This window comes from Mytilus galloprovincialis, chromosome 13 (genome assembly GCF_965363235.1).
Source record: "Mytilus galloprovincialis chromosome 13, xbMytGall1.hap1.1, whole genome shotgun sequence".
NCBI lineage: Eukaryota > Metazoa > Mollusca > Bivalvia > Mytilida > Mytilidae > Mytilus > Mytilus galloprovincialis.
The window spans coordinates 58,825,850-58,839,504 of NC_134850.1; the positions used below are offsets into that span (position 1 = coordinate 58,825,850).

At 32.0% G+C, this 13,655-nt stretch overlaps 2 long non-coding RNA genes across 2 annotated transcripts; both read left to right on the forward strand.

Annotated features, from left to right (window-relative positions):
* Nucleotides 1-541: 541 nt before the first annotated feature.
* LOC143057848 (uncharacterized) lies at nucleotides 542-11,456 on the forward strand. Its single transcript, XR_012972832.1, has 3 exons — nucleotides 542-1,012; nucleotides 6,274-6,495; nucleotides 10,808-11,456. It is a non-coding gene; the product is annotated as an uncharacterized LOC143057848 (long non-coding RNA).
* LOC143057849 (uncharacterized) lies at nucleotides 6,797-8,736 on the forward strand. Its single transcript, XR_012972833.1, has 2 exons — nucleotides 6,797-7,955; nucleotides 8,550-8,736. It is a non-coding gene; the product is annotated as an uncharacterized LOC143057849 (long non-coding RNA).
* Nucleotides 11,457-13,655: the final 2,199 nt, after the last annotated feature.

The window sequence follows — 13,655 nt, forward strand, 5'->3', positions numbered from 1 at the left end:
TTCCAAAAAAAAACCATAGCCCCCCCCTCCCCCCACCCCCCCCCCCCCCCCCCCCCCCAGAAAATCAAATGGTTGCGGCCTTACTATCCACGGCAGTCACAGAGTTTATTAAATAGAGAGGGTCTGTATACTATATCAATGATAACCATGGATCGATTAGTAAACTTAGAATTGAAAGTAACGCTTTATTTATATAGTAATGAATGTTCATAATATACAGACAACACTTTACATACTGATACTTTAAACTACGCTTTGAATGCCCGCGATTTCGCGGGTGTGTTCTAGTACGAACTAAACATCGCAACTTTCACTCCCGTTACACATGGACATAAAATGATTATTTACAGTTTATAAAGTCTATATTACAGTTCAAAGTGTGTAAGGTAACTATTAAAAGACTTTGGTGCGATGTAACACTTAAAACATTCAAAATTCTGTGCTGCTAAAAAAATCAGGTGCTCCTGATAGGAGATTCATATACACATACAAGAAGGATTTGAACATAAAAAAGTAGTTTTATTTCCCTTTTCATAAGTCTCTGTTATGATCTTTTCTGCGATGATTGTCTGTGGAACTAAATTCGCACGCTCTCTACGGCTAGTATCACCAGCTTTTCATTGTTGTTCCTTTTCAAACACAACACATAGTGCCCAAAGATCAACTAAAACTTATATAGATAGCTACATAAGTGACAGCCTTGACAATTTTGATGATGTTAAACTTGTTCCATATCGTATAAATGGATTTGTGTTGGGGACAAATTTTCATGATGCACATATTGACTATTCACAATATAGTGAAGAAGATATCGGAAACTTTGCGAACTTCAACGAAGAGAAATGCAATACTCCACTTTTTACTCCAAAAATTAAATTTTCTTCCATATTTGAAAAAAGTTTGAAGGCCCTGAAAGATGGTACCCTGAAAGATGAGCTTGTTGATGATGGATGGAATCCTAGAATAAAAATTGTCACTGATATTTTAAAGTATGGATTTATAGCAGAGAAAGGTATCTATATTGCAGCATTTGAAAACATAAGAAACGATGATAGTCCTTCGGAAGGGGACGATAAATGGCTGGCCCGTGTTAAGAGAGAGCAATATCTCTTGCACGTTTAAGACACCCTTGTAGATTTTGAAAAAGAGCAGGCTTATGCTGCTACAAGGCAGCACTCACCCGCAAAGTGGAAAGGGATTAATATAAGTTGCAAAACTTGTTTCCCAATCCACTATAAATAAATATGTTTAAACTTAAACATGTGTCGCATAAAATTAAGATGTACCAAGTACAAAATGTACATTGGCAATCAAACCAGATCTTCCTTTTTTATATTGTAGTCTCATTTGTTATGTTTCTTTAAACTCAATCTGGAAGGTTGCAAAGAAATCTGGATCTGTCGCCCTGATTCACATTAGCCCTTGTACCTGTTCGCAGTGATACTGACTAGCCAAGTGTCCATTCTCTCTGGGTCCACTCCATTTGCTCTTATTTTTATTTTTTTCATTGTCGTACATGTTTAGTTGCAGAATGTTTATTATTTAAACTGACAATCTTTAAAATTCGCAAATATTTGTACTGCTTCAACCAATTAATTATTTTCCTTTTGTCTCAATTTGCATTGTCACTGAACATGCATATATAGTAGAATACTGGGATACAACGTATTTATCTTTAGTGATATTTGTTAACAAAATTATTTCTATTCAGTCAATTTAAATGATTTATGCAGTATAATAATAAATGAACTTGTACATGTTGTACATGTAAATCGATCCTTTGCATGATTTGCAATTCATACATTGTAGTTTTAACTTATTCCAAGCTGTCGGACTTTTGTTTATCAAAACAAAACATTCCTTTTTAGCTCACCTGCCCAAAGGGCCAAGTGAGCTTTTCCCATCACTTTGCGTCAGGCGTCCGGCGTTGTCCGGCGTCGTTAACTTTTACAAAAATCTTCTCCTCTGAAACTACTGGGCCAAATTAAACCAAACTTGGCCACAATCATCATTGGGGTATCTAGTTTAAAAAATATGTCTGGTGACCCGGCCAACCAACCAAGATGGCCGCCATGGCTAAAAATAGAACATGGGGTAAAATGCAGTTTTTGGTTTATAACTCAAAAACCAAAGCATTTAGAGCAAATCTGACATGGGTAAAATTGTTTATCAGGTCAAAATCTATTTGCCCTGAAATTTTCAGATGAATCAGACAACCCGTTGTTGGGTTGCTGCCCCTAAAATGGTAATTTTAAGGAAATTTTACTGTTTTTGGTTATTATCTTGAATATTATTATACATGTAGATAGAGATAAACTGTAAACAGCAATAATGTTCAGCAAAGTAAGATTTACAAATAAGTCAACATGACTGAAATGGTCGATTGACCCCTATAGGAGTTATTGCCCTTTATAGTAAATTTTTAAGCATTTTTCGTAAATCTTAGTAATCTTTTACAAAAATCTTCTCCTCTGAAACTACTGGGCCAAATTAATCCAAACTTGGCCACAATCATCTTTGGGGTATCTAGTTTAAAAAATGTGTCCGGTGACCCGGTCAACCAACCAAGATGGCCGCCATGGCTAAAAATAGAACATAGGGTTAAAATGCAGTTTTTGGTTTTCAACTCAAAAACCACAGCATTAAGAGCAAATCTGACATTGGGTAAAATTGTTTATCAGGTCAAAATCTATCTGCCCTGAAATTTTCAGATGAATCGGACAACCCTGTTGTTGGGTTGCTGCCCCTGAATTGGTAATTTTAAGGAAATTTTACTGTTTTGGGTTATTATCTTCATGATCTTGAATATTATTATAGATAGAGATAAACTGTAAACAGCAATAATGTACAGCAAAGTAAGATTTACAAATAAGTCAACATGACTGAAATGGTCAATTGACCCTCTAAGGAGTTATTGTCCTTTATAGTCAATTTTTAACAATTTTTATAAAATTTGTAAATTTTTACTAACATTTTCCACTGAAACTACTGGGCAAAGTTCATTATAGATAGAGATAACTGTAAGCAGCAAGAATGTTCAGTAAAGTAAGACGTACAAACACATCACCATCACCAAAACACAATTTTGTCATGAATCCATCTGCTTCCTTTGTTTAATATTCACATAGACCAAGGTGAGCGACACAGGCTCTTTAGAGCCTCTAGTTATTATTAATACATCAAAGACATTGTCACAAGTATTACAACAATCAGTGAGATTTAATGACATTCAATAATAACCTGTAGTGCTCCAAAACAAGCCATCAACTTTTGAATATTTCCATGTGTTTTCAAGAATTTATACCATATATCATGTATATAAACATGATACTTAGAACATTTCATCTTTAATACCATTAATAGTCATTTTTGTTCAAAGTACATAAGTGTGTATAGCAGGGTTATTTTCTCGGGTGTAAAATTTCGCAATTTTCATTTAACATGTTTAATTAGGTATATGAAATATTTTGGCAGATTTTTTCAAAACTTTAATCAATACATGTACCTTTACATGTCATGCATGTGCACTTTTAAATTGGCTGAAATTTATTTTGGCGATTTTGTTTTATCTGTGAAAATAAATGAAAATTTGCACCCCGCAAAATAACCTGCTATACAGTATATATACATGTATGGGGGAAAGAACTCAGGGTGAACAGACCTAATAATACTGTTATTAAGGGTGGTACATGTATGTGCACCAAAGAATAGGCAGAATAAAGAAATTCAAGTACGAAAACATGTGAATTGCAAACGCTTTCATGATATAACCCTTTACACTATTCATACATGTACATGCTGATAATATATATACAATGTAGCATGCTATAGTAGTCTTAGATACATTTTTAGCTCACCTGTGAGCTTTTCCCATCACTTTGCGTCCGTCGTCTGTCATTGTCCGTCGTCGTTAACTTTTACAAAAATCTTCTCCTCTGAAACTACTGGGCCAAATTAAACCAAACTTGGCCACAATCATCATTGGGGTATCTAGTTTAAAAAATCCGTCAGATGACCCAGCCAACCAACCAAGATGGCCACCATGGCTATAAATAGAACATAGGGGTAAAATGCAGTTTTTGGCTTATAACTCAAAAACCAAAGCATTTAGAGCAAATCTGAGGGGGTAAAATTGTTTATCAGGTCAAGATCTATCAGCCCTGAAATTTTCAGATGAATCAGACAACCCGTTGTTGGGTTGCTGCCCCTGAATTGGTAATTTTAAGGAAATTTTGCTGTTTTTGGTTATTATCTTGAATATTATCATAGATATATATAGAGATAAACTGTAAACAGCAATAATGTTCAGCAAAGTAAGATTTACAAATAAGTCAACTTGACCGAAATGGTCAGTTGACCCCTTTAGGGGTTATTGCCCTTTATAGTCAATTTTTAACAATTTTTCGTAAATCTTAGTTATATTTTACAAAAATCTTCTCCTCTGAAACTACTAGGCCAAATTAATCCAAACTTGGCCACAATCATCTTTGGGGTATCTAGTGTAAAAAATGTGTCTGGTGACCCGGCCATCAAATCAAGATGGCCACCACGGCTTAAAATAGAACAGGGGTAAAATGCAGTTTTTGGCTTATAACTCAAAAACCAAAGCATTTAGAGCAAATCTGACATGGGTAAAATTGTTTATCAGGTTAAGATCTATCTGCCCTGAAATTTTCAGATGAATCCCCTGTTGTTGGGTTGCTGCCACTGAATCGGCAATTTTAAGGAAATTTTCATGTTTTTGATTATTATCTTGAATATTATTATAGATAGAGATAAACTGTAAACAGCAGTAATGTTCAGCAAAGTAAGATTTACAAATAAGTCAACGTGACCGAAATGGTCAGTTGACTCTTTTAGGAGTTATTGCCCTTTAATATAGTCAATTTTTAACCATTTTTGTAAATCTTAGTTATCTTTTACAAAAATCTTCTCCTCTGAAACTACTGGGCCAAATTAATCCAAACTTAGCTGCAATCATCTTTGGGGTATTTTGTTTAAAAAATGTGTCCAGTGACCCGGCCATCAAATCAAGATGGGCACCACGGCTAAAAATAGAACATAGGGGTAAAATGCAGTTTTTGGCTTTTAACTCAAAAACCAAAGCATTTAAAGCAAATCTGACATGGGGTAAAATTGTTTATCAGATCAAGATCTATCTGCCCTGAAATTGTCAGATGAATCGGACAACCCATTGTTGGGTTGCTGCCCCTGAATTGGTAATTTTAAGGAAATTTTGCTGTTTTTGGTTATTATCTTGATTATTATCATTGATAGAGATAAACTGTAAACAGCAATAATGTTCAGCAAAGTAAGATTTACAAATAAGTCAACATGACCGAAATGGTCAATTTACCCCTAAGGAGTTATTGTCTGTTAACAATTTTCCTAAAATTTGTAAATTTTTATTAACATTTTCCAATGAAACTACTAGGCCAAGTTCATTATAGATAGAGATAATTGTAAGCAGCAAGACTGTTTAGTAAAGTAAGATGTACAAACACATCACCATCACCAAAACACAATTTTGTCATGTATCCATCTGCTTCCTTTGTTTAATATTCACATAGACCAAGGTGAGCGATACAACTCTTTAGAGCCTCTAGTTTTTTGTGCATGCATTTAATGATTGATCTTCCAATGCAATCATTTTCTTGGAAGCATGTTATAATACAATTTCAACATGTTCAAGGAATTGAAAGAAATTTTGACATATACAATTATTGATAATGATTGATTAATAAATTCAAAGACTAAACAGTGAATGTTAATATAAAAACTATCCTATTCAATTCAATCATTATGAGGCTGTCCAACTAAATATCAGGCAAATCCTATGATATGGGTGGCACAACATAAATTTTTTCCCACTGAATTTTTGGTTCCAATGCAATGTTTATATCATACAAAGAATATACATTTGTATATGTCAAAGATATTTTTGAATCAACAGTTGATGGCTCAGAAAATGATTTTAAAGTTCACTAACAACGCAACAAAATTTTTTACAAAATGAAGAGTTATCTCCCCTTTTCAATGGATTTTCAGTGCTTTCTATGTATTTTTTTTCTCTTTATTTATTGCAGTTAATAAAAAAACAAAATTCAACTTTGAGAAAGAATGAATTTGTGATATGAAATAAATGAAAAAATTTTGAAAACAAAATATGTCATGTGCCATCCACTGCCTGGTTTTTCCATGGACACCCTCTTTTAAAAAAAAGTTAACACAAATGTGTAACATTTAATTCATGCATTTTTTAAAAATTTTCAGAATTTCATGAAATGTGCCTACAGAAAGTCCGTTATATACCAAATCAAATCTGTGAAGAATTATACATTACAACCATTTTAACAAACCACCTATTCTCCAGGCTGACATCTGTAGGGGGATATTTAAGATTTGTAGCCAATAACAATACTGACAAGACAAAGTTTGAGATGTGTCCTTGCAGATATTGTGATGATGAAATACTTTTGGGAAATACTGGAATCGGTAAGTGTGATTAAGGGGAGATAAGAGGTAATATTGGAATCGGTAAGTGTGATAAAGGGGAGATAAGAGTTTTAAAAATAATAATGAGACTGCAATACAACAATTGAACTACTCGGAAATTATATTTTCAGCCGATTGCATCGAGTATAGGTAAATGTAGTATCTTTGGTAAGGTTGCTAGCTAGCTGAACTGTGTTGAATTCATTATTAGGTAATTAAGGTATACTACCTTTCGAAGTACCCCTGCAAAATGGTGTCCTGAAAAAATCTTGTCTTTCAGGATATCCCAGGAATATCCTGAAAAATCCCAGCACTGGTAATTTTGTAAATCCTGAAATTTCAAGTGTCCCAGGAAGTCCCATGAAGTCCTGAAATCTGTTGTCCTGATATTTCAGGAATTTCCAAGACTTTAAATTTGTTTCAGGAATTTTAGGGATATTTCAGGACTTACAATATTTGATGAACACAAGTTTATCCTGATTTTTCAAGAACTCTTAGGACTTTAGATTATTAACAGGAATTACTGGGATATTTCAAGACTTTAAAGATATGGGTTTCTTTTCAAAACTTAGTCTTTTTTTGCAATTTGAATTCCACTTAAGTATATTTACAATTCCATTTAAAATTTAAGTTCCAAGAATTGTTTGTGAACAGTTCAACTTGTATATGATCATATTGATGAAAAATGTTAGAACGCAATTTTGGAAAATGCAAAACTCACATATCACAAATCATGTCACATGCCCCAAGCCAAAATATGAGTAACAACATGAACAACACAACATGATTTTTTTTTAATTAAACATTATTTATTTTCAAAGCCCAATATTAAAGACATGATCATACAACCATAGATGTAATACCCAAGATAATAGATTAAATGTAAACAGGTTAAATTATATAATTGCAAGTATCTAAATGAACACACAAATAATTTTCATGCTTTAATTCTTTATCTTTGAAATGTGAGCCAGAGTGAATGAAATGTATAAATGTGCCATCTGGTTAATACTTATTTTAGTGTAGACACTGGAGAGGAAGTGTGAGGCCAAATGCAGGGGATCACATATGGCTAAATTATACATTTTCTGCAATTACTATTATAACTTTAAACATTAAGATTGTAAATAAACAATAAATGAATATTTTTTTATTATAATATATATATCAAATATTCAAGATAAATTTAATTTATTCAACCAGGGAACCTTTCAAAGAAAATAGAAAGTTAACTCCTTAAAAAACCCTGACACAATTAGAATTTGAACTTGGACAACAAGCAAAGATGTCTAATATATCCTAAACACAGAGTGAATGCAGATAAATGAAATTAACTAAGTTCCAACAGTTCTATATTTTAACATTATATTAATAGTGCAGATGTTTTCTTCTGGTGACATGACTTTGATTTTAAGGAGCATTAATTTGATGATTTCATGCATTTTGGATAATATCTTTTGGTAAGTACAAATACATTAGATTCCACCATTTTGAATATGTGCATATGTTACAATAAGAGTGAAGAAAACAGTTATAGAATGTTTACATAAGATTTACTTTCATCACAATCATAAGGAATTAGCAATAAATTGTTATTACTTATAATGAAAAAATATTTAAATTGTATAGGTATGCTTTTAATAATAATATAAAAAACTTAAACATAGAACAGTGAGAAAACTCACATTAAGATATATACCACAAACAGTTTGCTGCAATATCTCTGAAATAAGTTGCTTAATTCATTAAGATACATACTTCTGGAATACTAGTACATGTTTAATTTTACAAATTTTAAATAAATGATTGAGTAGGGGGGAAAAATGCTAAAAATAATTGTCAGGAGATATTTTAAAGTCTATGATATATGAATGAATCAAATGTCCTTAATGGCAGGGTACATTTATACACAAAATATATACATGTATGTACTCATTTAAATAAAGAAAAAAGCATGTTGACTTAAACAAATCTGACATACTAATTAATGCATGAGATTTGGTATTTAATTTTTTTTATCAAACTTTAGATCCAAAACTTTTGTTTTGTTTCAGATTTACTGTTAAAGACCAGCAGCTCTGATTTATAAAAAAAACTATAGTGCGGGCCAAGATACATTTATGTGACCAGCTTAAACTAGTCAAGACAAGACGGCTTTTTGGAAAATTTGAGAGAATAGAAGATGATAACAATGAACAAAACAGTGACTGTACTATAGAAAATAAATTTGTTTTCAAGTAATTTGATTTAAAAAATGCCATCAAATGTGCTGTGAAGAAAAAAGTCGGAAGAATGAATACTGTCTTTTCATAGAGGATAAGAGTCCATGTTATCCCCATGGCTTTTTTTTGTTGATTTTTTGGTATGTCTTGAAATATCCCAGGACATCCCAGGAGTTCACAGGACAATATTAAAATAATTTACATATCCTGAAAAGTTTTTTAAACCTGGGACTTCTCAGGACAATCCTGGGATATTTCAGGTTTACTAGTCCTGAAAAGTCCTGAAACCCTGGGACTTCTCAGGACAATCCTGGGATATTTCAGGTTTACTAGTCCTGAAAAGTCCTGAAAAGTCCTGAAATGTCCCAATTGGTCCTATGATTTTAGGATCAGGATTTCCTGGGATATCCCAGGAAGTCCTGTTCCAATACTCTCCCTAAAATTCCTGAAAAGTCTTGAAATTTCATTTCAGGAAGTCCTGGGATATCCCAAGAAAATATCTCAGGAAATCCCAGGAAGTTCTTGGGATATCCTAGGATATCCCAATAGATTCTTGCAAGGGTTAAATAAGTCTAGTTACAAGTACAGACAGATAGATTGGTTATCTGTCAGAATAGTTTACTCTTAAAGGATGGTTACATATAATTTCGCCTAACCTAATAATGACTTCACGGTTCAGCTAGCAAGCATGATAAGCAAAGATGTTACCTTACACAATCAATGCATTCAGCTGTATTACTTAATTGTTAACATGCTTAAATTTGTGAAATGTTAATGTACATCTTTTAAGGCCTTTTTTGGGTATATTTTGGGCAAAAATGCAATCAAAGCCTATATGGTACTGACTTTAACTTAACTTGATTTTGCAATCTTCAAAGGTTTATTTTGATCACTACCTTAGAGATACACATAATATAGTGAATTGATCATAACATGCTTAATTTTTGTACGTCTTATCCATGAAAATTTCCAAAATTTATCAATGAAATAATATATGCTCAGATATTGAAGTTAAAAAATGATGTTAGTTTACTTGTTTAGAAAATTTTGCAAGGTGCAGGCATTTAATATCTGTTCTAAAAATATTAATAACATTGTTTAAATTCATCTTTAAAATTTAGAGTTATCTTTCTTCATCCAGCAACCAATGCTTATAAACTGCAATATTTATAATTTTTCTTCCCACTAGTAAATAGAAGCAATCTTTACCCTTCAGTACTTACAAGCTCTATTATTTACTAAAATTTTATAGAACTTTAGATCATGTAAATTAAGATACAAATTAAAAACAGGTAGTTTTCTATCCATTTTTAGAATTCACTAGGTAACAAAAATATACAAGCCTTGCAACAGATGAATAGAAAAAGTCAATCTTCTTTTATAATATACAAATATTCTAACATATATATAAAAGAAGATGTGGTATGATTACAAATGAGACAAGACACCAAATGACACAGAAATTAGCAACTACATGTATAGGTTGATGTACAGCCTTAAACAATGAGCAAAGCCCATATAGTCAGCTATAAACAATAATTAAATTATAACAATTATTATATGTCATATGTTTAAACGCTTAGTATTAATTAAGAATTGAATGCTTCTTTTTGTAACTTCATTGGGGTGTAAAAGTGTTGACCGAAGTACATTTTGTATGAAGCGCGGAAGTGCTTCATACTAAAAATGTGCTCACGGTCAACACTTTTACAACCCTATGAAGTTACAAAAAGAAGCATTCAATACTTATAATTACATTTTTTTAGCAATGATCATGAAAACACGAATTTTATTATTGTTTTATTTAATTCACCTGTGCACTTTATTGTGGGACCACATGTTATCATGAATGAAAAGTTTTATTGAGCAATGCAATTGCTTACGGAATAACACGTGATGTGCAGTTAGCCAATCAGAATAAAGTATCATGATGAAACATACATCTAATGTAATTATTGTATAATAAAATAATTTTAATATAAATCTTGTCAGTGCTATGCTTAAAAAAAATACATATGTCACATTGGAATAATTACTATGGGACATATCTTATTTTTATCAATTAATTAAGAAATAATTTATAATTACAGGAAGTGAGTATTTATTTTATGGACGTCCTGATGTTAAACTTTATACACAGGGTGGTGATTTCTTTAACATTGTGTACTCATCAGATAACAATGGTGATAATTATCTAGACGAAATAGATGGACTTGATATAAGTGATTCTGAACACCATAATACAAGCCATGCCCTGCGAAACAGGAAAAATATTTCAAAATTTATTTCTCAAGTTATTACTTTTTCCTTTTACCAAAGATCTTTAGAAAAAAGAAAAGAGAAAAAATGCACATCAACTTTAATACCAACACTGGCAGTAACTGAAAATCATTTTGATATATATATGTATGACTGTGAGAATGACATTCTATTAAGAAACCATAGAGAACCAATACCTCTGTGGAATGAAGCACCATCAGAATCAACATATGAAACTTTAAACATGTCGTCAGTTTTAATGCTTTGGATGGTTCTGAATCACATGACATTACCACCATGTCTTTCTGATGAAGATATGAACAATCTCAAGGGAACATGTGACTTTCTTCCACACATTTCTCAGGCACGTAAACAACTTATTGAGAACACAGTGGACCAGAAGAAAAGATTTCATCCAATTAAACAAGATGGAGAGATAGAGCTACTTTCAATGTAAAAATAAAAACAATTGACAACTCATCTCTGACTTCAACAGGAATACCAGTAAATACCTGTGACTTTTTTATGGCTACGCCGTAGTGGAGGGGGCATTAAATAATACCCTTGTCCTTCCCTAATGTAGGTACATCCGTCCCATAGTTGATTCTGGTCTCTAACTTCACTTTGCCTCAACAAAATGTTATCAAACTCATACAAAGTGCTTAGTACCATAAAACACAGATCAAGTTTGAGTTTTGGTTACATCAGTTTAACCGTTCTAGGGTTATGCCCCTTTACAAATGGAAAAATTGATGAAACTTTTGTCTTGTTCTGTGACTTTAGTTTGCCTCAACCAAATGTTATGAAAATTATACACAATGCTTAAAACCACATAACGCAGATCAAGTTTGAATTTTGGTGGTGTCAGTTTAACTGTTTTAGAGTGATGTCCGTTTACTATTTGTAAAATTGCTGATTTTTTTTGTTTCCGTTCTCTTACATTAATTTGCCTAAGCCAAATGCACACAGATCAGCATTTATAAATATCTTGAATACCAAATTATAAGCCTCATATCTTTAATGACTTTTTTTTAATGTACAAACAATACATAGATCAACTATAATTATTTTAATAGATTTTAATAGATCTCTTTGAATGATCTACAAATAGGTCAACATGGTTGCAAAAGAGGGGCAAAAGATACCATAGGGACATTCAAACTTCGAAAATATACAAAATAAACTAGACAACACATGGCAAAAAAGACCAATTATAGATAAATAACTGTACTCAAAACACAACATATTACCAAAAAAACTTTTTTCTTTTATGTTTCTGAGATGGTTATGTGTGTGAATTCTGCTTCATATTCTTCTACTTTATTCTTTCCTCCACTATCTGGAGTAACAGTACATTATTACTGTAAGCAACTGTGATCATGTGCAGGGACTTATTTACAGTGAGAAAATAATTGGTGCACAAACTATTTTATTAGTACATAAAGAGGTGAACATGTAAGGGTAGGAAATACAATATATCTGTTGAAACTATGATGTCGATAAAAAAATATTTTGGTAACCTCTTCACTGCATTGTTCAAGTGAAATCTGTGTGGTCCTGTAAAAATTTGTGTCTACACCCCCTCTCCTTTGTAACAATAGTTTACATGGTGAAATGTCTCATTGTTTTATTTATGTTAAAAGTTATGATGAAAGTCTTCACTCAAAAAAATAAACATTTTACTACAAATATAACTTATATTCATGAACATGAAATCAAGGTCAGATGAACACTACCAGACAGAAATTTGCATTTTACAATCATTTTATACACCAAATATAGTTGACATATTGCTTTTAGTCTCTGATAAACTTACAAAACTACGAAATCATGATTACCATGAAACTGAGGTCAAGGTCATATGAACACTGCCAGTCAGATATGAATGGCTTACAATAACTCTGTACACCAATTATAATTGATCTACTAGTAGTGTTTAAGTATTTGATTAACTGACAAAACTACGAATATCAAATAGTGACCAATAAACCTTAAAATGAGGTCAATGTCATAAGATAGACATGTACACCTAAAAGTCACTTCACCAACAAAGTATAGTGAGACCTATTGCTCAATGTATCTAAGAAATAAACAATCCACAAAAACAAAACATTATTTAAGAACCATGAAAACAAAGGTCATGGTTAGAGGAAACCTGTCGGTCAGACATGTTTGCCTTACAATCATTCCATACACCAAATATATTTACCCTAATACCTTATGTGTCTTAGAAAAAGACCAAACCACAATAAGTTAATAGTGTCTAATGAACAGGAGGTCAATATCAGATGTAACTTGACATGTATACCTTGGAAGGACCCCATATACCAATATAGTTATCCTAAAACACAAGAATTATACTGATCATTTGTATATATATTTATATAACTATACGAACAGGTATATAAACATATACATACCATGTTTACATGTAAATAAGGAGCATGGCTATTTTCATAGTTCAACAAGAGTGTATACACTCTGAAATGTCCCGCCTTCTTTACTAATCATTCATATGTTGATATAGTCCTAAATATAAAGCTTTACTACAAATACTAGAAATCTTAACATGATCCAAGAAAATGAGGTCAATGTCATATAAACCAAACAAGAAATTCATGTACACATTACAATCATGCAATACACTAAATATACCTGTAGTTGACTTTATGTGTTGTT